The sequence below is a fragment of the Mandrillus leucophaeus genome, unplaced genomic scaffold, assembly GCF_000951045.1.
Source record: "Mandrillus leucophaeus isolate KB7577 unplaced genomic scaffold, Mleu.le_1.0 Scaffold309, whole genome shotgun sequence".
Lineage (NCBI taxonomy): Eukaryota > Metazoa > Chordata > Mammalia > Primates > Cercopithecidae > Mandrillus > Mandrillus leucophaeus.
In genome coordinates, this window is record NW_012103243.1 from 2,583,164 (window position 1) to 2,608,151 (window position 24,988).

The window sequence follows — 24,988 nt, forward strand, 5'->3', positions numbered from 1 at the left end:
CAAAATTCAAAGCTAAGGATCCCCATGTCAGCAGAACTTCAGGTTGGTCAAGCAGGGTGTAACAGGATAGGGAAGAAGAATGCTAAGGGAATTTCCGTTTCAAAAAATCCCTCGTGATCCATGAGGTTCTTCGTGCAAAACAGCTCAGAGCTTTTCTTCTTCCTTCATATCCAGTACCTAAAGTAAAACCATCAGTCTTTTACAACCCTGTCATCTCAATTCACACTGAACTAAATACTTTCAGGGATTAGTCATAGAATCGCTTAAAAAATAAAAAGGCTGAGACCAGGTTGTGTGTGTGTGTCTGTGTGTGTGTGTGTGTGTGTGTGTGTATGTGAGTGTGGAACAGAGAGGGACAACCTAGAAGAGGTCTGACCTTCATTCATGTTGCCATTTAGTCAGAGATGCTGCTTTTTTCTCTGGATTATGTATTGAGACTTTAAGTACCATTACTTACAAAAACAATGATTCCCTTCCTTAAACACTGCTTGAAATCTATCACTTAGAGACTACTGCATTTAAAGACATCAACCTTATCTCAGCATTTTATTCTTTTTCATTTTTGGAAGAAAGAACTTTTTTTATTTATGGCAATTAAATGTATCATTGTGGCTGCCAATTTTGGGATGTTGCATTAATATTTAACTTCTATACAAACAACTGAATTCATCACAGTCTGAATTTGGTCACTCTAATTTAGTTTTTAAAGTGATAATTACACAGTTTCAAGGTTTATGCCGTTTACCTAGAAAGTGAAGTAGGCTGAAGATGAGCATTTTTGTTGGCATCTATGTCATGGCCTCTAACATTTACGCCTAGCAGACTCCAAGGTCACACAGCCAACTTCACATGCTTGGAAATCACAGGCTGGAAAAAACTGAGACTTGAGACTTAGAGATGGCTACTAGAATGGGGCAGGTGCTAGGCTGATTGTCCAGGTGCAGAATGGTGGAGGAAAATCTAAGTAGGAGAATAGTATGCAGGATCTGTTACCATGGAGACAGGCGGGTGCTCTTGCAGGAGTCGGCATCGGGGAAATCCAGCAAGTGGTAAGTGGTGGCAATTCCAGCCAGCCAGGGAGTCCAGGGGAGGCCACAAAGACAGGAAGACTTTAGAGAGGACCCAGACACAGGGTCAGTGTTCAGGAGCCAGGTTTGAGCCCTCGGACTGTTCTGACTAAGACTGGGGAGATGAACAGCTCAATCCAAATCCTGATTTCCCCAGTTACTAACACAGGCCCCTGAGCAAGTATTTCATTTCTTTGAACTCCAACCTCTGCAAAGTCTATTAGAAGACAATGCCTACCTTGTAGGATTATTGTGATGTTAAAAATAATAAAGGACTTAGCACATGCCTGAATCACACTAAGATTGTAACATATAACTGTTTTTCAAAATTGATTATTAGGATTATGCCTAGAACTAAATGGGGATTTGATACAGAAGTAAGGAGTTTAGTTATTGAAGTTAGGATATCAGTCACCACAAGACCAAAGGAAGGGTGATCATCACATAATATTAGCCTTCTTGGATTATCCCTGACTAGGAGTCCGGATAGATGTCATGCCTCAAATTGAGCTAAATTTGAATGTGGTTTTGGTGGAGTCCTCTTTGGGAAAGAGAGGGTCACAGTGTATAGGAAGTAGTTGGAATCTTGAAATTAACTGTCCAACTGAATTCACACAGAACATGATTAACCATGATCATTCAAACGCTCTTTCCTAGAGATGAACTGTCATGTGAACTTTCCCCAAGATTTGTTACTCACAATGGAAGCTGCATCCCTAAGGAAGAGTGTTATGATACATCTGAAACCATAGAGTTTATAAATTTTTTTTTTGTCAACTAAAAACTATTGGATATAAAATCTATTATGAATGGAAAAACTGTGGCTGCTCCTCACAGGATAAAGTCACTGTTTCTTTCCACCTCTTTTTACTTAAAGCCCAATGCCCTGTGCTACCCAATACTTGATTCGCTAGACCCTTTCCTGCCTACATTCCAGTTCTGTGACTTCAAGACATTGCTTGGGCACCAGTCAACTGATAAGATGAGGATATCTCACTCTCATTTCCCCTATCATCATTTAAAAAGTGCTTTCATTCATTTGATTTCATTTGTATATCCCACCTCATTACTGAGGCAGGAATGATCTTCACTGCATAGTTGAGGGAATGAAACTCAGAGAGTTGAATTAATTACCTAAGGCCACTCAGCTGGTGAATGACAGAGCCATGTCTATAAGCCAGGCTTTCTGAATCCAGGCTTCATGAGCTTTTCCACTTTACCATGCTGACCGCAAGTTGATGGTGGCTTACTATTTGCTCCTTTCCCATTTCATTTATGTTTTAAACAATAGCTTCCAGCATCTTCCACAATTAAGAACTCAAGAGGTACCAGCGCTGTCCTTGAGTAGCTCAACAAGGTGCTGTCCACACCCACACTGTTCACAGGGGCTACAAGAGACACAAAGACAGTCACATCTTTGACTTAGGTCATTTTCTTCTTGAGTCAAAGGTGGAAGAACAGAAGTATGAATTTGTGAAGCTTAACAAGGAATAGGTGCTGAGGGAAGAGCAGCATTAGAGGATGTTTTGGGTGCCAAGCCTTGTTCTAGGAACAGTTATGTATCTTTATGTGATATCAAGGGTCAGAGCAAACAGTGCTTCTTTTCATAATAAGCCAAGTGAGGTTGATCCTGCCATCAGGACCTTCCAATGGCTCCCATCTCTCTGATATTTTCCCCTACTATTTCCAGCACCCCACCCTGTCCTACCTTGGATTCTACTTCAGCCACTTGAGTCTGCTTGCTGTTTCTCAAACAGAGAAAATATGCTGGCACTTCAGGGCCTTAATGCTTGATTCCTTCTTTGGGCATTTAGAATTATGAGGCTTGGTGGGGCATTCGTCGTCTGAATATTCTATTCATTAACATAAGTACAGTCATATGATTCCCTTTAAAAAATTCTTTTAATTAATTAATTATTTATTTATTTTTTGGAGGTAGAGTCTTGCTCTGTCACCAAGGCTGGAATACAGTGGCACAGTCATAGCTCACTGCAGCCTCAAACGCCCAGGCTGAAATGATCCTCCCTCCTCAGCCTCCCAAGTAGCTGGGACCACAAGCACATGCCACCATGCTTGGTTGACCTTTTTTTGATTTTTTTTTTTTTTTAGTAGAGATGAGGTATTGTTGTGTTGCTCAGGCTGGTCTCAAACCCCTGACCTCAAGTGATCCTCCTACCTTGGCCTCCCAAAGTGCTGGGATTACAGGTGTGAGCCATGGTGCCCGGCCTAAAATCTTTTAACTGTTGCTCATTGAGCAGGAAGTCTAGACTCCCTGAGCTGTCTGGGAAACCCTCTTTCTCCTCACTGTCTGCCTCACACGTCATCTTCCAGCTGTACTAGTGGTAATGCCAAGGTTGACTGAGGGAGGAGGCTTCCGTTCTCTACTCTCAATCAACTTCCACTCCCTGCAAGCAAGCTCCAATGAACAGAATAAACATGTAAAAACTGTGTGCTTTCTATAAACCAAGCTTCAAGACAAATCTCCAATCCAAGCCTTCCAGACTGGGTCGCTAAGCCCCTTCCCTTTGACGCAGAATGACAGAATGATTTGACAGTATGATTTGCAGTCTCCTGCTCACAGAGGTCTCTGTGCATTTGTTCATATTTCCCCTCTGCCAAGCAGGCCCTCTCTTCTTTATTCTCCTTCTCTCTCCCCCATCAGCTGCCTGGCTGCCTGTATAAGCTTCTCAGCTTGTGCTTAGCCTTCTTTGACCCATTCTTCCCAGCTACCTACACATGCCACCTTAGAGGTCTTTTTCTGTGTACCTCTACAGGACACATTTTACAATGTATAGAAATTATGTTTATGTGCCAGTCTGTCCCAAAGAGTAAGAGCTTGTTGTAGGCTAGGGCCATGTCAGATTTACCTGTGAATGATGGATTAGAAAAACATTGCTTGGAATATACCTTTTAATAAATATATGTTAAAGAATAAATGAAGGACAAAAACCAGGCTTTGGGGAAGATTATTCAGAAGTCTGAGTGTAAAGTAATTGGAAAAATTTTAACTTTTTAAAAGCGTGCACAGTGAGGTTTAGAGAAGACTTGGGAGGGTAATTTCATTAGCCTAGGCAGTACACAATGGAGACCCAAATTAGAGAAGTAGCAACTCATACACTAAGGGTTTCAACTCCCTCATCTGTAAAAGAGGAGTTTTAACAGCATGTACTTCATAAGATTATCATGAGAGTATGTTGTATTGATAACGCATTTTAATTATTATTATTTTAAAAATAATAGCAGCAAAGATGTATGGTGGTGAGCAGCATAGCTCTGGGCCATGCTGCTGGGATTGACTCCCAGTTCCCACACTTACTTGCTGATTGTCCAGCAAGTTTCCTAACCACTTTGTGCCTCTGTTTTCACAGATTTAAAAACGGGTGTAACAACACCTATTGCAAATGGTTGTTAAAAGATTTCTATAAATTGATGCATGTGCAGTATTTAAATCTGGAATGTAGTAATTTCTTTTAAAACATTGGTTTAGGCCAGGCACGGTGGCTCACGCCTGTAATCCCAGCACTTTGGGAGGCTGAGTCGGGGGGATCACCTGAGGTTGGGGGTTCGAGACCAGTCTAACTAACATGGAGAAACCCTATCTCTACTAAAAATACAAAATTAGCCAGGCATGGTGGTGCATGCCTGTACTCCCAGCTACTCGGGAGGCTGAGGCAGGAGAATCGCTTGAACTCGGGTGGCAGAGGTTGCGGTGAGCCAAGACCATGCCATTGCACTTCAGCCTGGGCAACAAGAGTGAAACTCCGTCTCAAAAAAAGAAAAAAAAAAGTAATAAAAAATAAAATAAAATAAAATAAAATAAAATAAATAAATAAATAAAATAAAATTTTGTTTTAAAACACAAACACATACACACACAAGAATGGAAAGAAAACTTGTCGAGGTAGAATCTACATGACTTTATAACTAAATGAATGTGCATGTGGGTGTGTGTGTTTGCTGATGTGGGGGGTAGAGTGAGGTAGGAGAAAAAATCTGAGATAGATTTGGTTTGGAAACATCCTACAGATAATGATACCTTCAGCCAAGACTTGGAGCCAAGGAGCTAGAACCATTTAGGAAGTTGGGCCAATAATTAATTCAATTTTCTATCTTGTCAGTTTGAAATGCTCATGGGCATCTATGTACTAATGGTAAGGAAAGAGGCTGAGATTTCAGATCTAGAATTAATGATTTAAGAATCATTAACATGTTTCAAAAATAATGACTAATATTAGTTGAAAGCTATGATCACTGTGCTAAACATTGCATATACATTATCTCACTGAATCCTATCAGCATCCCTAGGAGGTATTAGCTACATTTCACAGATGGGGAAAACTGAGGCACAGACAGATTAAGTAACTTGCCTTAGGTTACCTGATTAGGTGGTCAGGAAGGGTTTGACGGCAGGCAGTTTTATTCCAGACTGTGTGCTCCTTATTCTCTTTTGGACTGTCTTCAAGGAAAAGGTTCAAGTCATGAAGTTGGCCAAAAGAACCCAGCAAGAAAGAGGGTGTGTCTCATAGAGGCTCCAAAGATGTTATGCCAGTGAATGAATGATTAGATGTTAGAGGTTCAGGCTTTGTGGCCATAAAGTAGAGGAAGACTAATGATATGGTTTGAATGTCTGTCCCCTCCAAATCTCCTGTTGAAATGTAACCCCTAAGGCTGGAGGTGTTTGGATCATGGGGGCAGATTCTTTATGAGTGGCTTTGTGCCATCCTTGGGGTAATGAGTAAGTTCTCACTCTGAGTTCACCCAAGATCTGCTTGTTTAAAAGAGAGTGGCACCTTCCACCTCTCTCTCTTGCTCCCACTCTCGCCATGTGATGTGTTGGCTCACGCTTCACCTTCCACCATGACTGTAAGTTTCCTGTGGCCTCACCAGAAGCAGGTGCCAGCGCTATGCTTCATGTACAGTCTGCAGAACTGCGAGCCAAAATTAAACCTCTTTTCTTTATAAATTACTCAGTGTCAGGTATTTACAACAATGTGGGAATTGGCTAATACAACTAACTGGCTCAGAATAAGGTTTAGACTCCAACCCTATCCTCCAGCAAGGCACTGTAACCCACAGTTCATGAGGAAAACTGGATGCACCGGAATCACCTGGGGTGATCCACTATTCAAAGACAAACTCCCATTTCCAGCCCTGACCTATTATAAAGTGTTAGGGTCAGCCTGGCATGCTGTGCTTTTAACCAGATATCTTGACTATATTGACCACTCAAGTTCACTTGGAAATGAAATGTATTTTTGTCATATAAAGTACAGCCTTAAAGAAATGATACTGGTTTTCTGTATGAGTCCTAAACCATCTATGAAGGTGATTTTAAAAGAGAAATTCCCAGAATGTCTAGAGCAATCTCAGGATCACTAAAGTAATTACATAGCTTCCCCAAGTGACTATTTTGAAGGGAAATACTTATTTGGATTTGCAGTTTCTGGTATGTTTAATAAATACCACCTTCATTACTAAATAACTGACTTCCCAAATGCGTTTTTTTTTCTGGATAAAAAGAAAATGTACAAGAACAGAGCATTCATCCAATATTATTACTATGGATTCTCCACTTCATTGTTATTCTCTGTGTTTGGAGAGGAATTGGTCAACTGGGTCATTTTCTGAGCTTGATGGGCCATCGTCATCCCTGCTTATGTTTGAATTGTTCACAGCACTTTGACCTTTACAGAGAAAAGCTCTACCTGGATGCAAACCATTGTTACTGTATAGTGGAGCTCTTGTACAATTGTGGGGAGGATCCAACCAACACCTGTGTTACAGGCTGGCTGCCGTTAGAACTCTAGAGAATGTTTCTCAGGATCATGATTTCACTGATGGAGAATCTGAATCCAGGCAATGACAAACATTTTTGCACCAGAGATTTTCTGGAATTTTATATCTCAGCCTGGTCTTGTGTTGGTGGCTAGAAAATAGCTTCCTGGGCTAATGTATTGGTCCTTGGTACAATTCATGGCTATCCATATTATATTTGATTTCACAGATACTGTTGGAAATATCTACCACATGTGCTTTATCCCACAATAATTACCCAGAAAATTAAAAAGAATTAATTCTAATTTAACAATGTTTTTACTTAACTTTTTTTTTGCTCTGCTCACAGATCTAATTGCTGTTATTCTCACTTTATTTTTCTATAAGTTAGGAATAATATCCACTTCATTAGCTTGTCATGAGGGATAAGTAGGATTAGCAAACATACTCTCAAAGGGTCACTAACTGTGGAGAAGATGCCTTCATTTGCATTTCTTTCTTGGCACATTTCTTGTTAGCCAGTCATTCATTAAGACCCCATGTTTATTGAACACCTACTCTGTGCCAGGCACTTTTCTTGGTTCTGGAGATATCACCATGTAAAAACAAATACCTGAAGAATGCCCTCATAGAGCTTACAGACATAGAAGACGAGACAGTAAACAAAATAAATAAGTAAACTATGAAGTGTATTAGAAGGTGTTAAGGGCTATGGGGAAAAAGAATAAAACAGGAAAGTAGGTGAGGACTGAGCTGCGGGCGAGGTGATGTTTCTGTTTCAAATCAGGTGACATAGGTGGCCCTGCCTAAGAGGGTGCTACTTTAACAAAGTCTTGAAGGAGCTGAGGAAAACCATGGCAACATATATCAAATCACATTCCATGGGACGTTAGTCCTGAGAAAACCTGAACTAAAAATGATTTCACCATTCAATCACGTTGGAAATAATAAGTTTTGGAAACTTACAATGATTGTAGGCACATTAAATAATTTGAAAAAGCCTGCTGGAAAGGAACCTGTTTAACTCAAAACATAGTGAACAGTATTTCCCTCCCTCCCTTCTACCCTCCCTTTCTTCCTGTTTTCCTTCCTAATCTGATAGAGCAGCTAGACCGTAACTCTGTAGCAACCTTCAAATGTGGATACGCTCCTACTTGCCCATCATCAGTGGGGCTTCTGAGGCAGAATGCTCCAGGAAGAGCATCGATTCTGGAACCCGGGACCTCAGTATGAGACTGGCATGTGCCACTTTGTCCCCGAGCAAGCTAAGCTTTCTTTTTGGCTTTATCATCTATGAATTGGGCATAATAATAAAGCCAGCTATGCAGGCTTGTTGTAAAGAGTAAATAAAATCAGGTGTTAAAGCACTTTCTAAATGGTAAAATACTACAAATATAAGTGTTTTATGATGTACTTTTTCATTTGCTTTCTGGTACTCAGAGAGTCAATCCACTGTTATGACTCTGTCTAGGGTTCGTTTATAAAGAGCTTGCCGATGGAGGGTTGAAGGAGAAGGGATAAGCTTTATGAGTCTGTGAAAGTGTAAAGAACTGTCATGTTCTCGACAAGAATCCAAAACTTCAGTCCTATTTGCAACAGGCTCCAGTCCATGAAATTAACTGGCCACAGGCCCATTTCCCTACACTTGCCAGTGAGTCTCAAACTTTGGAGCACACCAGAATCACTTGAGGATTGTAAAGCAATACTGTTGCCTGGTTCCCACCCTCAGTTGTTTGACTAATTGCTATGGGGTGTGACTGGGGCATTAGGATTTTAAAAAGCTATCCAAGTGATTCCAATGTGTGGCAAAGTTTAGGAACCACAGTCATAAATTAATCCCTGTGATCATCTTTTTTTTTTTTTTTTTTTTTTAAGCAGCCTGGCCAAAAGAAATACTTACAGGTTGATCATGGTTGCAAATCGATGAACTTGATTCTTTTCTTATGGGAAGGTAAGCAGTTAGGAAGAAAGAAAGGAAGAGAGGGAGGAGAATTGCTTTTTATCAGCTGCCTACTTTGACAAGGGATTATGCCATCACATGCATTACCTCATTTAACTTTCCCAAGAACCCTGATACTTAAATATTGTAAAATTTCCATTTTGAAAGTGAAATACACGATCATTGAGCTCTTAGGAAAATTCCTCAGGAATTTGGAAACAGGACATTTGGTTGTGCAGCCCTCCTTTAGGTTTACAGTGGCTTCTCCTACCATCATTTTCTTTTTCTTAGCTTTCTGGCAAAACCTGGTATTAAGCATTTACATATCAGTGTCAAATGAAGTCAGTGTTATTTTCTTGCCCATAAAGGCAGCCTCTGAGTTTTAAATCTGACTAGGAAATGACAGTCTTTATTCCCCACAAGAGCTGTACACATAAGGTAGCAGAGTAAACAGTAAATGTAGGAGTTTTATAATAGAGAGGTGCCTTTTTAAAAATTTTTAGACAGGGTGGAGTGCAGTGGTGAGATCAGGGCTCACTGCAGCCTCATCCTCGTGGGTTGAAGGAAAAGGGATAAGTTTATGAGTCTGTGAAAGTGTAAAGAACTCTCATGTTCTGGACAGGAATCCAAAACTTCAGCCCTATTCACAATCCTGATCCTCCCACCTCAGCCTCTTGAGTAGCTGGGACTACAGGTTCACAACACGACACCCAGTTCATTTTTAAAATGTTTGTAGAGATGGGATTTTACCATGTTGCCCAGGCTGGAAAGGTGCCTTCTAAGCAAAGCATCTGTATGTAGCCTATAGCCTAACGGTAAGGCTAGCCCAGGTTTTTTCCATTTTCCAGTTCATCTTAAGCATTTTCAGAGAATTGAAACAGATGTAGGCAAATGTTCTCCTTGATCATTGTTTATTCATTTAGCATTTATGGAGCACCTACTGTGTGTTAGGCACTAGGAATTTAAAAAAAATAACTAAAACATTTTTTACACAAAAGGCAGCAAAGATAGACATGTTAATAATAATTAAAGCATAAATACCACGACACCAGTGTGTGGATGGAAGTTGAGAGGAAGGAGAGATCAACCATAGTGGGCTGTCATGGGGAGGGCAGCGGGAGGCGTCATCCTGGAGGAAGTGGCTTTTGAAACATGTGATTGTGTTCAGTCAATCCACCTCTTTAGCAATCTCCTAAACACCAGTGCTCTAAGGATTGTTACCTGAGGATTGTTGGAGGATGCTAGGGCAGTTATTAAAGAGGAAATCCAGATTCTGGGAAGATGAATGACTTGCCCAGGGTCGCAAACACAGTAAGAGGCAGAAATGAGACTCCCACTCAACTGTTCTAAGTTTAGTGTTCTTTCCATGACGCCGAGTTTCATCTGCTGGTTCAGCAACTGGCAGGTCTGCATAGCTGAGAACGTAGTTGGTAGCTTGTGGCATCAGGTGACATCTTGATTATTTTTTCCAGTTGAACCTGGTTGCCAAGGAAAACTTTCTCCCTTGTAAAACCAGGCAGTGAATGCGCTATCTCAAATGGAAAATTGAGTCTTGAAATGCAAGAACTCCAGAAAACTCACAATGTAAAATAAAATTCTGAGGTGGATAGTTTTTTTTCAGAAATGTATGGTAGAAATACAGTTGTCTATAAATATTTAAAGTCACCAACACTATTTTTCCTTGGGTGTTATATAATTTCATATTTTAAAAATAAGGACTTATTCAAATACATGCAGCTTTATTTCAGACTCTCGTAAGTCATCTACAGTTATAAGTTTTTCCCACTTTTATTACCAGCTTAAGCCATCACTAATTTACTAATGATTCCCAAATAAATGTCTTCAGTCACAAATGTCTTCTTTAAAAAAAATATGTTTTAAAATGTGGACACAGAGTCTTGCAGTGTCGCCCAGGCTGGCATGCACTGGCTATTCACAGGTGTGATCAGGGTGCACTGTAGCCTCAAACTTCTGGGCCGCAGTCATCCTCCCAAGTAGCTGGGACTACAGGCATGTGCCACCATGCTTCATAAATCTCTTCTAAATCTTTCCCAAGACCAGTGGAATCTGGTTGTTCCAAAGGCCTTTAAATCTAACATTTTAAACCAAATTCATTATTTTCTTACCAAAACCTTTATTTGTATCTCTTTAATATCCTACCACTTTAGTTCAGTTGCCCAAGCCAGACATTTAAGTCTGTTGATTTCAGTTTCCTGCCAAATATCCCTCCAGTTCCTCCTCCCTCCCCACTGCCATGGTCCAGCATCAGTCCCCCATTCTTTGCCACCTCAGCAACTGCAGTGGACTCCTAACTGTGCTTTCTGAAACAATGCATATTTTTCTACACTAATCCACCTTGCTTAGCACACAGAGACTTGCCCAACTGGCTTAAGCAAAAGCAGAAACCTCATTTTAAATCAATATTCAAATCTTTCTAAAAGACTCGTTCATTTTCCCATGTCAGTTAAGTAAAATACCTTGAAAATAAATGTCTTTGATGACTGAGCCTTTTATTGTGTCTCAAGGCCATCATTCTGAATACTGGTGATTATTATACACTATCTATGTTGTGGCCATGATGACATTTGGCTTAAATGAATGTGTTATTTTTTTTAAGTTCAGTTTTTAAATAAATGATTCTTACATCAGTGGTTCTTAACCTTTCTGGGGTCATGCACCCTTCTGAGAATGCGACAAAAGTTATGGATCTTTTCTTGAGAACAATACACACACACATACACACACACACACACACACACACACACACACTTTGCCCACAACTTCAAGAGTTTCTTAATTCATCCATGGATCCCTACAGCTATAATGAAACCCGGTTAAGGAATTTGCCTCATGTGAAACTGTTTTCTTGTCAAAGGCTTGATATACATTTCTATTTTAAACAGATGTTTGAATGAATTTGGTCCTGGGTGAGGTGTGATTGGCTGCCTACTTTCCCAGAGTTTGTACCATGTCTTTTGAGAATGGTCTGTGGAGAGGGCAGTTAATTTGTATAACCATCTCAACTCTGCCCTTCACTAGCTACAGGACCTTGTGAAATCTTATAACTAGCAAGATGTGTAGAAATCAGCTCAGATTCTCAGCCAAGGGACCTGAAATCTTGTCTCTATAGGCTCTGCTAACTTGGTAAACTTTTCAGAAATACAACTCAGATGTAAGATGAGGCACACTTGACATGATAATATTTTGTTGTTTGGTAGAGTCTGCCTCATTTCTACTACTTCCTTTTATCCCAACAAAAACCTGATGAGAAAGTCAATGAGTTGTAATTGTTCAATACATGAGGACAAATAAGGAAAAGAACACAGGCTTACTCAGTTACAAACAGGAAACATACAAAAAGTCTCATTCTGATTCTAGCTCGCAAGTCTCTGTAGACCTCTGTTCTTCATGATTTAATTCAAGCTACACATGAGTTGAAGACATCCAGGCAAAATAGGTTGGATCCATTCATATCAAATTAGGTTTACACAACAATTTGATAGTGTTAGAAAGAAAGTTTTGGACACACATGAATAATGACTAATAACATTTTGACTGATATGGTAGGATACTGGTAAACATGGTTGTTGATAATTTCATCTTGGGGTCTGGGTGCATTGGCTTATGCCTGTAATTCCAGCAACTCTGGAGGTGAAGGCAGGAGGATTGCCTGAGGCCAGGAGTTTGAGACCAGCCTGGACAACATAGTAAGACCTCATCTCTACAAAAAAGTGTAAAAAAATAGCTGGGCATGGTGGCACGTACCAGTAGTCCTAGATACCCCAGAGTCTGAGGCAGGAGGATTGCTTGAGCCCAGGAGTTTGAGGTTACAGCAAGCTATGATCAGGCCACTGCACTCCAGCCTGGAATACAGAGCCAGACCCTGTCTCAAATAATAATATTTTTATTATTAATAAGAAATACAATAATAATAATTTATCTCATATAAACAAGGACAGTTTTGTAAAGTGTAGGGTTTTTATGTTTGTTTGTTTGTTTTTTGAGACAGGGGTCTTACTCTGTCACCTCAACCGGAGTGCAGTGGCGCAATCACTGCTTACTGCAGCCTTGACTTTGGGCCTCAAGCAATCCTCTTGCCTCAGCTTTCTGAGTAGCTGGGACAACAGGCACACGCCACCATGCCCTGCTAATTTTTTCTATTTCTTGTAGAGACAGGGGTCTCATTACATCACCTAGGCTGGTCTCAAAATCCTGGGTTGACTCGGTCCTCCTGCCTTGGCCTCCCAAAGTGCTGACATTACAGGTGTGACCCACTGGAAAATGTAGGGTTGAAGATATTTTTGCATGGACTTTTTTTTTTTTTTTTTTCCTGAGCTACCTTTAACTATACACAGGAATTAGAAACATAAACTTGACTAATTTTATCTGAGCTCTCCAGCATTTTTTTTCACATCCTTCAAAAAAACCAGTCTCACTCCAGGCTGAGTATTGTGTCTCTCTCTCCTTCTCTCTCACATCCTGTGTCATACTTGTAAGCTTGGAACTGGAGGGACCTTGGAGATTGGTTCAACCCTTCCATGTGCAATTAGGGAACTGAGACCCAGAATGGTTAAATAATTTGCCAGAGGTCACACAGAGAGCAGTAGCAGCAGCTCCAAGATGACATCACATATCTCCTGCCTATGGGTCCTTTCCTATCTTTCAAAATGGAAATTGTAATACCTTTACAGTCAAAAATTCAAAATATAGCAGAGAAAGACTCATAAGAGCTATAAAGTCATAATAATTAAGTTTACAGTAGCTTTTCAAGTACTACGATTGTATACCTGCTTACCCAGCCCACTCCCCATATATGAAGTTCTACCTTATCATACAATGCTTCCCTAAATTCTTTCCAGGGACTGTCTAAAATATGGAGAAACAAGCTTGTCATTTCTTCAGCTGAAAGGATAACACTTTTGCTACATAAAACTTTTAATTTCTGTCAAATTGAAAAGTGGCATTCTAGATCTCCATAAGGCAATTTTATGCCAATTAATGCATCAGAAGGTATTTAATGAGAGCCAGTGTTGTACTTAGCACTATGTTAGGTAAACCCGAAGAGAAAGGGGAAAAATGCATATTTGTTCGGAAGGGAATTGGAAGTGAAGAGGGAGTCGAATGCTTGGATGCTGGGATTGCAGTATGAGTCAACAGAGTGTATGAGATGAACAGTGGGTGACCAGCCTGACTGAACCATGGCTCAGTGATGCCAGTAGTTGAAAGTAAGGTTGAACAGGTAGGTAGGTAGATAAGCAGACAGCTTGATAGCGAGAGCTCAGGGCAGTTGAATTTGAACCCCAGCTGTGTAATTTTGGGCAAATTACTCAACTTCTCTGTGCCTCAGTTTTCTTGGCACAGAAATGGGGATAATAATATTTCCCTTCCCATATTGTTGAGGAGGTTTAATTAGATTTACAAGGTCTAAGCACGAGTAAAGTTTAGGGCATTGCCTTCTATGTCTTCCATCTACCTTAGTAAGCATTTTTATGCCCTTTGGTTTGGTTGGGAAGTGAAATTGAACATGCTCCAACAATATTAACTATTATATTTTGGGTGAAGCCAGAAAATAAAGACTTGAAAGTAGTCTGCGGAGTTTGAACTTGAATAAGCAACAGAGAGCGGTTCCTAGGCAGAGTTGGATTTAGAAAATCTGGGCTTAGGAAGGATCTATTCAAACCCCAGAGTTCTTGGGTATGCTGCCTCTAGTTGCTCAAACATCTCACCCCTGGGGAAGGAAACCACTAGGCTGCCTGAACTGGCATGTGGAGTGGCCACAAACAGCCTGGAAGATATTTGTCTGAAAAGAACAAAACAAAATTGCGTTTCAGAGGATTAAAGTTCGTCAAATTGTTATGGTTCTTTCGCTTTGTGGTGAGTCTTTAAGGGTCCAATTCCAAGGTTAATAAGTAAAAAAGCTGGAGAACTAGGTTGGTAGATTGAATATTAACGAGTACCTCTTGGATAGTTACTGGAAAGTTACCAATAACCTCTATAGTAATCTCTCCTCAGGTTCTCAATAGGCCTTTGCCCTCTTTAGAAACATCTTTGACTCCGGTAACATCTAAGCACCCGACAAGACTGCACCAATGCATCCTTCTGACATACCAAGGGGACAGATAAGCAAAGCGAGCCAGAGAAGCTACCTCCAATTGTCAAGGTGGAGAGACACAGGTCAAGTTTTGGGATCTGGCCATCAGTCAATAGTCCTCAGACCCTCTTAGTCTAGTTTCTCCAATTCAGATCATCTGGTCTTTGCATAATTACAATATCTTCCCTGTGGAATTTGCTAATGATTCTTGGACTGTTACTCTAAAGGGAAAAGATCTAGCAAGTTACTTGCTGTTTTCATTAAACTTAGCCAGCCTCTCAAATAGGTACACTATTTTTAAACCTTCAAGCAGCTGCAGATTATTATGGATGAATTCAAAATTTTTATCTCAATCGGCTGTGATTTTCAGATTCAAAACTTTCCTCGTGCTCAATTTTTTTGCATCCTCGGCCTCTGCTGTCATCTTTTAGGAATTTGGAATTAGTAGGAAGGGTGACTCCACCAATACATGATGGTGACAAAGGTCAACTACAGGTTCGGGGAAAATAAAAATTCCTAAACATTCTGTTACTCCAAATGGAAAATTATTGATAAAGCAGAGCAAAGCATTTGCCAAACCTGGTGCTAGATATTTATTTATCAGGAATATGCCACATGTTGGGTAATATACACATTATGATTAAGAGAAGCTACATAAAATATACCAGACAATGTACAAATAACACAAAGTAAACATTAGAAAAAGAAGTAATCTGTGCTTTACCTGTCATGTGGCCACACCATCTAAAAATGCATTCTCATATTTTCAGAAATAAACGTTAAGGATTATTCTTGAGACCACTCCTACTGATTCTGAGCATAATTATATAAATGACAAATACTGTGAATAATTAGCAATAACATCTTTGTATTGAAAAAAAAAAGTTTTCCTGCTGTTGTAGAATGAGTTAAACAAAACCTAGTTATCCTTCCTGCCCTTCCAGACTGGCCTGGTGGGCCAGATGCCCGGAGCCCCCCAGATTTTATGATGTGTCAGCCGAGTTTCTCAACTAGGGGTTTGGGCTTCTCTCTGGGTCTCTTTCTCTCTATTTGTCTCTCGCTCTTTCTTCCCTGCCCCCTCCCCATTTTTAAAAGGCTTTAAAGAACATCTCTGGGAAACAAAAATAGCTCCAGTTGTGAGAGGCCTACACACCGGGAATGCAACTGAGAGATGCAAGTCAGCAAGTGCGAGCCGCGAACATGAGTGTCTGGCCCTGGGTGGGTGCTCCTCGCTGCCTTGGTGCCGATTCTCTGCCTGGGCCCGGTGGGTAGAAGGGAAAATGGTTTTTCAGGGTTGGGAGGTGGGTTGGGTAGGTTTGGGATTCCTAGCGGAAGGAATGGAAACCCCAGCATTCGGGCTGAGGGGGCTCTTCCTTCCCCTCCCCCAACGTTTTTCAAATTTATTTTGCCCAGGCGGGGATTGGCGACGGTCAAAAGGGAGCAGTTGGCACTGAATGTCACCCTGAAGGTAAAATGAAAGACAAAAGATGAACGCATGCTTGCTTTCCGTTTGCAGCGGCTGCGGCGGCGGCAGGAGCAGCAGGATTTAAAGGGGAAAAAAATCACACGCATATGCACACATATATACACACCCAGAGGCGTCAATTATGCAAACGCAATAATGCAATCAAATCATGACAGTGCCGGGAATTTTTTTTTTTTAGAAAAATATAGATATTTATTTTTAAAAAGAGAGAGAAACGCATGCAAACAGAATCGTGCACATACCACGTAACCACCCGAGGAGAACCTGGCAGCCTCTCTCTTCTTCTGCCAAGTTATCATTGAGAAAACAGACAGGCATCATGACGTCCTGGGTCACAGGGAGTGCGGACCGACGCTACCAAGAGAAAAGGGAGGCGCCTTGGCGCTCCGGCTAGCCGCGGGCGCCCCTCTGCCCCTCGCAGCCCGGCTCGGTGAGTGCACAGCCGCTCGGGACGCGGACCCCGGGTGCCAGGCCGGCCCCGCGCCCGCGGGGGCAGAGCGGGGGGCCGTGCCCTTGCCACCAGCGGGCCGGCCAGCACCCCCTCGCCTGCCGAGGTCGCGGGAGCCCAGTTAAAGGAGGCGTGTGTAAGATGTGCAATGTTCCTGCATGGGGGTTTTGTAGACTTTCATAGCCAAAGAAACCGGCTTCGGCTTCTTTAAAATCCCCGACGACTCACCTGATTAACCTGCTGCAGTTCTGACCCTGCCAAGGTAACTGGTCCAAATCCTTATCATCAACATCTGGAGACAGACATTTGCATCTGGGGCATTCTTTATTTGCAGTCCTGGTTGAAATCTAGATTGCTACCCCCTTCCCCCTTCACTTGCTTAGAGTCTCTTGGAAAAAAAAAAAAAAAAAAAAAAGCAACCCCTCCCTCAATAACACAACCATAAGTACTGCCCACCTCTTGTAGACTTGCCTTACCATGACTGCAAAACTGTCAGCGTGTGTGCTGCAGACACAGATAAATTCTAATTGCAATTAGATTTGTTCTTTAAACACCTCTCCCATCCCCCTTCCTGGATAGAGACTTCAGTGCTTGGTAAAGTGGCAAAGAGTGAGGGCAGAGTTAGGGCGCTGGGACGGGAGGGGTTAGGGTGAGGGGATACGGAGCAGGGGTCGTTGGGGAGAGGGTGGTGCCAGGAGTTGAGGACTGCTGTCATGGGCTGGAAAATCCTTCTGGTGATTGCTGCTGCTGTAGTCCTAGGTGTCTCCCTCCTGTCCTCTACGCTTCTTTCCCTCCCTTCTCTCTCCCCAACCCTTTCACCTTCCCGAGGGAGTCGCTGAAGTTGCACGGAGGTCACCCGATCATCATTTAACTATTTTAAACCATCTACCTCCTTCTACCCCTCAAGTCTGTTACAGTCTCTGCAGAATAGACCCCTGCACCCCTTGTTTGGTGATGGGAGAGTCTCAGAGACAGAAAGACACAGAGGGCAAAGCTCCCCTCCTCCCTTTCTCTTCCCTTCCGGCAACCTTTTCCAAGCTGCACCCCCTCCCCCTTTCAGAATCTTAATGAGCAATTCTGGAAGAGTCCGGAAGGGCCTGGAGAAACCCCCGCATGCCTCAGTGCTGTGGAATGATTATGTATGTGTTTATTTATTGTGCTTGCCTCGGTTATGTTGTGAATTGCCACATGGGTCTGCTTATGTTAGGGAAGCACGTTTGCTATGTTTGTGTTGTAGTACCAGAACCAGTGGCCGTGCAATAAGACACAGACACACACAGAAATCAAATGATTTCACTAACATAAACCAGAGGGCAATGTTGAAAATAGCACTCCCTCTCTCTCTCTCAAAAAAAAAAAAAAAAAAAAAAAAAAAAAAAAAGGAAAAAAAGAAATTCTCAGCATGTGGGTTAAGAGAAGGTGTTAGGTCCATATGACCTCCTACTACTTTCAAAACACTCCTGCTTAATACTTTAAGTCAAGATCAAGAGACCTGCGGATGTTGTGAAGTATGTTTCAGAGCAGCTGAATGACTTGGTCTAGTTTTGAAGAGAAACTCTCATTTGTTTCTCACACTGCCCAAAGACCAAATAGGGGAGTGTGTTTGGAAAATGCCCAAATTCAGAACCATCAGGAGAGAGAAAAAGAGTCGGAAATGTCTTAGAGAAAAAGACAGAAAAATGGGATTGAGGAGTGGTTTCAGGGTTCTCTCTCTCTTTTTTTTTTTTTCCTGTCCAGCAGATTTGATGTTATCAAAATGAGTTAACCAACCTGAGAAACAGTTCTGTCATTGTGGGAAAGAGAGGGAAATTTGAACATTTCTCAAATCCGAGTTGAGGAATGCCTGACAGGAAGAAGAGACATGAAAACACTGATGGAGATGAAGTGACATTGATGGGGTTTCATCTCCTTCAAATAGAAAAAGAATCAAGTGTATAAGGAAGCAGGTCTGGATGATCTTTTAAGCGTACATTTGTCTGTTACGCATGGCTTTGTTATTCTTACTAAAGCAACTCTCATAACTCTTTAAACTTGCATTAAGTAGAATTAAACGTGTGTATATCGAGAATGGTATCATACAACACATAAAACTGTCCATTGACTGGGGTGATGAATGTAGAGAGAAGATCGTTCCTTTTCTTTAATAAATCAAAATAGCATCGAAGTCCTCGTGCATGGTATATACTGAAACCTGCTGGTCTTCTTTACCGGGAATTGCCTGGGGAGCCAGGGGAGTTTGTGATGGGTGTTGCTTTAACAAAATAGAGCAGATCAATCGATTAGGTTCCGTGTGTGCTGCTCAATTTATTCTGTACAATTTTTCCAGAAATTAAAAGGTTACCAAGAGAGTGCCATGTCCCCGTCTCTGACTGAGCACCACTTATTACCGCAACAGTATTTCAATATTAAGTGATCTTCAAGATATTTCATCTTTCATTTTGAGTTCTGAATGTGAATCAGCATGAGAATGGCAGTGCAGCAAGATAAGGTATAACTAACCTGGCAGACAGCTGAAGGGCTCCTAGGAAAGTGTTGTGGAGAGGAATATCTAGGGCTGTTCTCAGTAACCTTGTTTACAGGGACATTTCAGTTGCAGCTAGAATTTTAGCAAGAGCCTGCCAGAGGTAATGGGCTTATGTTTGAAATGGATCCTAAGTGTCTCTTTTTTCATCTGCACAGACATGCTATGCACCTTAGCTGAACACTCAAGACAAAACTTTTCTGATGCCCTATGACATTTTCCAATGCAGACAAATCCTTGGATGAGTGTGTCATAGGAAAGGGGTTATTATGAAGTTCTTCTTTTGTTTACAGATATGTCAATACAAGTAGCTTTAGTCTTTTTTTAAAAAAAAAAAAAAAAGTCTTGTGTGCTTGACTCTGTTAGATACAAAACAAATCATCCAAGGAGGTTAAAGTATGCCTTATAGATTGACCTATGAAATTGGTTTCAGTTAGACATTGAAGGTGTCATTATCCTAGTAAAGGGGATTTGTGATATAATATAGAAATTCTGTATTTGTTTCAAAATTGTTGGAAAAATCTGGGAATAGAAAGATTTTGAGGGAAATGCCAGAAGCCACATTAATGAAGAAAAACGCTGTTGAGATACTTTTGAATAATAGATAGGATATGTAATGGTCAACCACAAGATAAAATTTTTACACAGTATTTTTATGGCTTTAAATTGGCTGCATTGTAAACTAAGCTTACTACTCTATTAAGTCATTATACTTTTCAATTATTTAACATTTCTGGCCAAGCTATCTTCTGTGGTCTTTTTCTGTACGCATCAGAAATGATGCGTACAATAGTAGTTGTTTGTTGTTAGCGCGAGGACTTTGTGATGGAACAAGCTTTAATTTAAACTTTTCGAGACAATATTATGAAGAATGCACAGAGGAAAAGAATGTTATGGATATAATTTGAGCCCTATGAAATGGGGATAGCTACAGCATTGAAATGTACCTAATACAATTTGAGTTATTCTCACTGAGAAACCTTGACAGTATCAGCCTTCTAGGTACTGTGCTTTTGGAAATACTATATATCCATTTAAATGCAGATCTTCACTTTTCTCCAGGGAGCGGTTGGTGAATCTTTCAACTGAACCATGAGTATGACAAAACCAACTGAAAAATTTTCCATGAACAATAGAGTCTGTCGTTTTGAAGTAATGATTATCAAGTTTCATAATATTGTGATTTTTAAAAATTCATTTAAAATATCTTTATAAAGTCAAAATAATGTACCGGGGTTTCTTGTGCAAAGGAAGAGGTTTTCTCTTGTCACTTTGTTGTCAGTTTGTTAAAGCTGTGAAATCATCTGGATTTGCAATTCAGTTTTTAGGTTGGCACTGCCATCCCAGTAGAGTAAGTGGGCTTTAGGAATCAGAGCAAATAATTATAAGTAAGTTCTATGGTGTTCTCACCCTCTCATGCTAGTGGATGAGAGTGTGGTGCTATAGGAGACTTTAAAGATCTTTCTTGGCTGGGCATGGTGGCTCACGGCTGTAATCCCAGCACTTTGGGAGGCTGATACAGGTGGATCATGAGGTCAGGAGATCGAGACCACCCTGTCCAACATGGTGAAACCCCGTCTCTCCTAAAAATAAAATATTAGCTGGGTATGGTGGTGCGCACCTGTAATCCCAGCTACTCAGAAAGCTGAGGCAGGAGAATGGCTTGAACACGGGAGGTAGAGATAGCAGTCAGTCGAGATCGCGCCACTGCACTGCAGCCTGGGGACAGATCGAGGCTTTGTCTGAAAAAAAAAAAAAAAGAAGAAAAAGAAAGAAAGAAAAAAAATCCTTCTCCAGAACAATCTTTAGATAATTTTGAACCTAATTTATAATACGATTTTTGTATTGGAATTAGTGGTGGTGCCAAAAGGGAGAGCCAGAGCCCAGAGGGCCTTCTTTTAAGAGATGATTGCAGAAAGTAATACAGCCTTTTGAAATAGAAGGTCAATACACACAGCCTTATGGTTCAGAGAACCAGAAAAATTCTTGCAAACCCTGAAGCAAAAATTCTTGGTAGTATGTTCCTGATAAAAATTTTTGTGAAATTATTGCAACTCTTTATGTCTATCACACAGAGAAGGAAATTTTCTTTTTCTTGGAGATTAGATACCATTCATTTACTCATCTTTGATTCACAACCCATTGTGAAAGGCCACTCTCTCCTTACCTTGCCCCCTGCACTGTACTGGGGATAAATCTCATCTCCCATTCCTCTTTGACATGTATACCATATACAGATGTTTACTGGTGTATTTATAATATTATGCTTGATGATACCTATAGTTGTGAAGAATAATCATTTATAGTTTTAAATCAGGCCTTTATTTATATTTCTGTTATGAAGGATACTTTGTTCTTTTAAACAAGATAATGATCATAGTTATCACACACACACAAAAGGTTGAATGTGTTTGGAACACCTGTGATAAAATGCAAGATACCGGGGAGTCGAAGATATTTTATTTACTTATATGGCTGTTTCTGATGGTGCATCTGCTAAAATAAATAACCTGGACACTTAAAAGGATGTTAGCGAATGAATTTGCTCATTTTACTTTTCCTATACAAACAAATTTTTTTTAACTTGGAAAATATGCATACCTGACAGCGATTGTTTACTGGTTTGAAGATTTAAATTCAGGTTGCCAACATTATGTGACGTATAGCAAACCTTTTGCATTCCTATTCTGATAGATACTAATGGAATAGAATATAAACAATGTTTCCAGATATCTATGTTACAGAGTGGTTCATTTAAATTTGATCTCATTCTAAGATATATTAGATTAATAAGTCTGATTTTATGACCAGTATAATTTATATTCACAAATACCTATTTTTATTAGCACCGTTACAGGTTGTAAGCAAATTTCCATATATGTTAAATACTAACAACAAGAATAACTAACATTTCTGCAGTGAGTTACAGTTTATAACCATACATTATCTACAAGCTGTTCTTTAGAAGAATATTTATTGCACTTTCTTCCTTAAGAAGGCAATCAGTTTTTACATTGTAAACATAATTTGAAAATAGGTCCTTTTGTCAGAGTTCCCTCCCTTCCTTCCTCTTTCTTTCCTGTTTCTTCTTCTTTTTTTTTTTAATCCATTCTTCCATTTTTCTTCTTTCCTCCCTTAATGGGGAGAAAAACCTAATGACATTTTTTTGGTGGAGTATGTATAATTGCTTATCATACAGTTTTATGAAAGAAGTAGACATAGCAAGCAATCCCACATGATTTTTGGAATATATCTTCTGCTCACCAGTGTTCTTGAGGAAAATGTAAGGTTGCAGAAATCATTTCATGCCCTGTATGTTTTCAAACATAAATCAGGAAAATTGTTAGCGAGTTATAGCTTTTCTTAGAGACTGTAGCTATAGTACTATAGTAAACACGGGCTATATATTTTTCCAAGTTATTATGTGTGGAGAGAAATCTGAAGTTGGCTATTTAGATGAACAGTTTAATTCAGTTATTAGAAATTCATTTTCTATTTAGTATGAACATTTATTTTCCTAAGGTTGCAGAATTGGGATATAATGCCTGATAATGGTTTGGCCCAATCACCTTCAAAGTTAGAACTGTGCTCCTTGTAGCTAATGTGCATACTAGCGGATGTCAGTCCTCAGCTAAAGGTCACTCAAAATGGTGCTAAGCTGGGTTTGTAGTATGAGCTGGTTACCCACTTCATCAGAGGGCAGTAGTGAACCTTTGTTTCTTCATTTCTAAAATGAAGGGGTTTGACTCGATGGTCTCCAACTTACTCCACCCCTGAGATTCTGAGTTTAGTGAATGATTGATAATGAATCAATCAATTCATCATACACCTATTTATTTCCATTCTATAAACTATTTACTTAAGTATGGCCTTATGCCCTGACTAGAAATATTAGTATGAAGAGTAGTAAATGAGCTCAGTATCTGTGTTTTGGAATGAAAACCTCATGAAATTTAGAGTCTGGTTTGCATTACAATTTTTTCATTGTAAATCAATTATTAGATATTTAAAACAACTTTTTTTGGGTCCTGCAGAAAACAATCTTAAATGCTGATTACTTTCCTAGGCTAGACCATAAAAGCCCATTGTTACTTATTGGAGTGAAATAGTATACTATCAGTGATGAGCAAAATGTAAAGAACAGTTCTATTATGATACAAGTAATAAACAGAATACAAAGGCAGTAAAACAGAATGATAGTTTATCATTTATCTAGATTTGCAATGGTTGATGTTTAAAAGAACGCACATATAACAGGAAGTTTAAAAGAGACAGAAACAATTGCAGAGTATCTGTAAGAGATTCTTAGAAACTTTCGGGACTTTTTGAGGCTGGTTGCAAAGTATATGACTTTTCTTTCCCTGATATACTGAAATCTTAGCAATACTTATAAGTTTATCACTTGTGATAAGATGTGGCTTTTGACACCTAAATTCATTGAACAGGGGGAGTGAGGAAAAATGGAGACAGAAAAAAAGCTATTCTCTGAAATAGTTGGCCAAGTTGTGAGAGAAGAAAAAATGGAAGCAGTTGGATGTAGAAGAGGGTGAGCTGTGTATAGCGGTGGGTAGGTGTGAGGGGTGGGGATAAGGGTGGGGAATAGCTTTGTCTGTATTTAACTGAGCTGTGGGATGTGAAGCCAAAAGGAAAAAGAGGCAAACTAGTGTGTGCACATATCCCCTGAAGAGAAAGGACAGTGTGTTATGAGAAAAGGCTTTGGAATTAGAACTCTTATTTCAAAATCTCCACTGGATCACTTATTGCCTGTATGATTTTGAGAAATTATTTAATTCTTTGAACCTTTATAATTATAAAAAATTGAATAATAAAAGCATCTGCTTCTCAAGATGGATATGAGAGTTGAATCAGACTCTTGGGTATAAAAGTGCTTATAAACGGTAAAGTTCCTTGGTTTCAGGTGGTGAAGAAGAGTCATTGGGTGCACCATTTCTCTGTGCTAAAAAGATCTGACCATTCTGAGGTGAATTTGCTCAGCTCCAGAGTGGTCTTTGGTTGGTACATTTCTTGTCCACTGTAGAACAAGCATTGTGGTTGGTACTTCAGAGAGCAAGCAGGAAGTAGTTGCTGGGCAACTGCTAGTTTCTCCCTGAAGTAGTTGCAGGGCAGCTGGGCAGCTGGACATGGAAGATGGTAGCAAGCCTGATAATTCTAACGTATGCAGTGCCAGTGCTTGAGCATATTTACTTTCCCTTACAGATGGCCACAGCTTGTCTAAACAAACAAGTGACTGACTTTGGAAACAAAAACAATGTATTCAGTAATTGTGTTCTTTATCTCAAATATCGCCTGTCATCTGCACTTTTGCCATGACGTTGCTATTAATCTAAGTTTCTTGGATTTTTGTTAAGGCTGAAGGAATCATTGTTTGGTAGTAAATACTTAGAAAGAGTATTATAAATTCTATTTTAAAAGGTACCCAGGGTATAAGATTAGAACAAATGCACACAGTAAGTGCTGGGTCCAGTGGCTTATACCTGCAATCCCAGCTACTTGGGACGGTGAGGTTTGATGATTATTTGAGGCCTGGAGTTGGGATCTGCCTAGGCGACATAACAAGGCCCCATCTCTAAAAAATGCCAACCAACCAAACAAAAAGAACTAATGAATGTAATGCATTAGTTGAAATCCAAGTTCTAGACA

General features: G+C 40.2%; 1 protein-coding gene across 6 annotated transcripts in view; it reads left to right on the top strand.

The window, feature by feature from the left end:
• The window catches only part of ESRRG (estrogen-related receptor gamma), a 683,317-nt gene that overhangs the window by 31,771 nt on the left and 626,558 nt on the right, over positions 1-24,988 (top strand). For 3 of the 6 annotated variants that reach the window (XM_011987385.1, XM_011987383.1, XM_011987393.1), the window contains exon 1: positions 16,930-17,068. The exons of 2 other annotated variants lie outside the window; for them this stretch is intronic. The gene's annotated coding sequence lies outside the window, so the exon portion shown is untranslated. Of the gene's footprint in view, positions 1-16,720; positions 16,789-16,929; positions 17,069-24,988 lie in introns of those variants that run through there. One more of the 6 variants, XM_011987394.1, reaches the window with a different exon arrangement.